Source organism: Alligator sinensis, unplaced genomic scaffold (genome assembly GCF_000455745.1).
Source record: "Alligator sinensis unplaced genomic scaffold, ASM45574v1 scaffold1584_1, whole genome shotgun sequence".
Classification (NCBI taxonomy): domain Eukaryota; kingdom Metazoa; phylum Chordata; order Crocodylia; family Alligatoridae; genus Alligator; species Alligator sinensis.
Genome location: NW_005842479.1, coordinates 179,796 through 182,421, shown reverse-complemented (window position 1 = coordinate 182,421; position 2,626 = coordinate 179,796). Strand labels below are relative to the sequence as shown.

At 41.9% G+C, this 2,626-nt stretch overlaps 1 long non-coding RNA gene across 4 annotated transcripts in view; it reads right to left on the bottom strand.

Moving 5' to 3' along the window:
• The window catches only part of LOC102381494, a 39,192-nt gene extending 37,069 nt beyond the window's left edge, over positions 1 to 2,123 (bottom strand). For all 4 annotated transcript variants that reach the window (XR_001358608.1, XR_324685.3, XR_001358610.1 and 1 more), the window contains exons 1-2: positions 1,951 to 2,123; positions 788 to 877 (exon numbers count right to left, since the gene is read on the bottom strand). This is a non-coding gene — a long non-coding RNA (uncharacterized LOC102381494). The remainder of the gene's footprint in view (positions 1 to 787; positions 878 to 1,950) is intronic.
• Between the last annotated feature and the right edge of the window lie 503 nt (positions 2,124 to 2,626).

Genomic DNA, 2,626 nt, shown 5'->3' with positions numbered 1-2,626 from the left:
TATATATATATATATATATATGCGCACACACACATATACATATATGTATATACATATGCGCGCGCACGCACGCACACACTTTGCTGGAAATAACCTATACGATTCCAGGCAAGCTTATAAAACTTCAAAATAAGCAGGATCCTTATATTTTAAGACTGTTGTTACTTCTACTTAACACAGCCCTTACCAATCAAACTACGAAGCACCATCGCTTTCAGAGAAGGTTGGGAGCAAATGTCATGCGTTTCAGATGACAGACCACCTATAATATCGGCAAAACTACTCTATAGACTGCTATGCGGTGCAATTGCCAGGAAACATGATAGTTGTACATAGTTGCACTCGAGTTACATAAAATAAAAATAAATGAGATTTTGAAAGGGTCTTTTCTGCTATTTCTAAAATCTTCAAATGGAGCTGGTTTAAAGGGAGTCTCTCCTCCCATTTTCGAACCATCAGTGAGGAAAGCTGTGTGAAACCCCAGCTAAGAAGGTGTTCTAAAGCTTCCACTTTCCATTGTGATAATGCAGATACAATCTAGATTTTAAGACATCGGACACAATGTGGACATAATCCACATGGTGGAAAAGGTTCTTTGCTAACAGGACACTCTGGAAAGGTGCTGGGCATGGGTGCTCAGCATCCTATAAGAGTAAAAATAGACAAAAATAAATTGTTAGAGTTGAGTTTGTAGCAGGGCACATGGCTTACCAACAGCTCGATGCAAACACACACTCAGAAACTGGTATATCATGTTTTAAAATGACCGTGAAACACACTGCCTTACCTAATCACCTTCATCATCCCTGGGAAATGGTGGTGACATCAGAGAATACCTCCTGGCATGTCACAGTCATTAGGGGCCAGGCAGCAAGACCTATGAGGAAAACACACACACTAAAAAGTAAATTTAAAATGAGTTCCCAGATGCCAGACTCTCTTAGGGATTTGCTGCGATGGAGGGACTGGCTTGCAGCTCGTATTTGCAGACTCAGAGCGCCAGATTTTTAGCAGGCAAAATTATTTGGGTCAATGCAATATCTTGTATCGGTAATAAAATAAAAAATATCTTTGATTAGCTAATAAAAGATCACACTGACCCAAAGAACCAAGTCTGCCCAGGTCCTTAGACTAACACAGCTATAACCAACACCCCTGAAACATGGAAGATTTTTAGCAGGTATTTCAGGACCTAAACGCATATGTAGGCACCTGGTGGGTATCAGTCACCTAGGCACCTAAAAGGATCTGGTCCTCACAGGCAGGGCTGACTGTTTGCTGTGCACATAGACAGTACCTAGATTAATGGGGCTGTAGTTGTGGTCTCTATAGACAGGCATGTTTAAAAAAAAACAAAACAGAAATAAGATGCCCAAGTCTCACTGATCATTTCTAGTGGGAGACTGGTCTCTAAATACCTTTCAAAAGAGAGCAGGAAGTAACCTGCCCAGGAAAGAAGTTAATCAACACAAAAACCCTCAGACGCTGCAAAGAAGGCTTGCAGTCCATTGGTCTGGACTGGATATTGGTTCAGTGGCTAGATCCTTTCCCCTACCCTTGCATTTTTTCCACTGGCTTGCTGAATATCCTGGGATCCAGCATGTTCCCATTTCATAGGTAAGGAAACTGAGGCACAGGACTAAGGCTCATGATAGTGCTCTCCTTTGTAATGTTTCAGGGTTTCATTGGGTAGCTGTGCTGGGTTAAGACAAATAGAAATGCAAAAATCTAGATCTCTGGGTTCAAAGATGATACCCTATATACATACATACATACATACATATTATTGCCATTTCTCAGTTGGTCTAATAAAAAGGTCTCATTGCTGAACCCAGAGGTCTAGGTTTTTGCACCTCTCCTCTGTAAAGCACTTGGAGACCTACTGATAAAAGCCCCACAGACCAGCCAGGTTTTATCCTCTCTTTCTCCCAGGCTCAGTACTCTCCTCACCTTAGCTGTAGCTGGCGTTGCAGCCATTAGCTACAGCCTCAAGCGGTCACGCTTTTACATCTTTATGAACTGCTAACTCCTGCTGCATACTGGAGAAGGCCACTCACACAGAGTTGTGAAGACTCAGCTGTAACCCCCTAGTGTTACCGACACTGGTAGTAGCCAGCCGTCCCCCTTCCTTTTAAAGCCCCACCTGCTGGAGTCAGGTGAACACACTCCTCACCAGTCCTGTTTTTTTAAAGGATGCTGCATGGTCATCCATTGTGGGGGGAGAATATAATGATTATACCTAGAGGGGTTTGTTGGAAGGCAACTTTGTTGTATTTTCAAAATGAATTCATCTTTTTCAAACTCCTATCCCCAGTTATCCTGAATAACATCACACCACGTATAGAAATGCACAAAACAGATGTTTGCTATTATTCTTTATACTGATAACTCTCTAGGGGAAGGATGCTCTTTTTTTGTGTGGTTAATACGGGCAACAAGTACATAAAACAATAGCACTGAAGCTCAGACTGGGGGCCCGGGGCATGCCCACACTACAAACATCCAATATATCTGTATTATAATGGGTCATTTATATAATTAATACAGTAGCAACAAAGCACTTGATTATACACATCCAAGATATTATTATCACTCCTTTCTGGTACTTCCCTGCCTTGCACTCAAC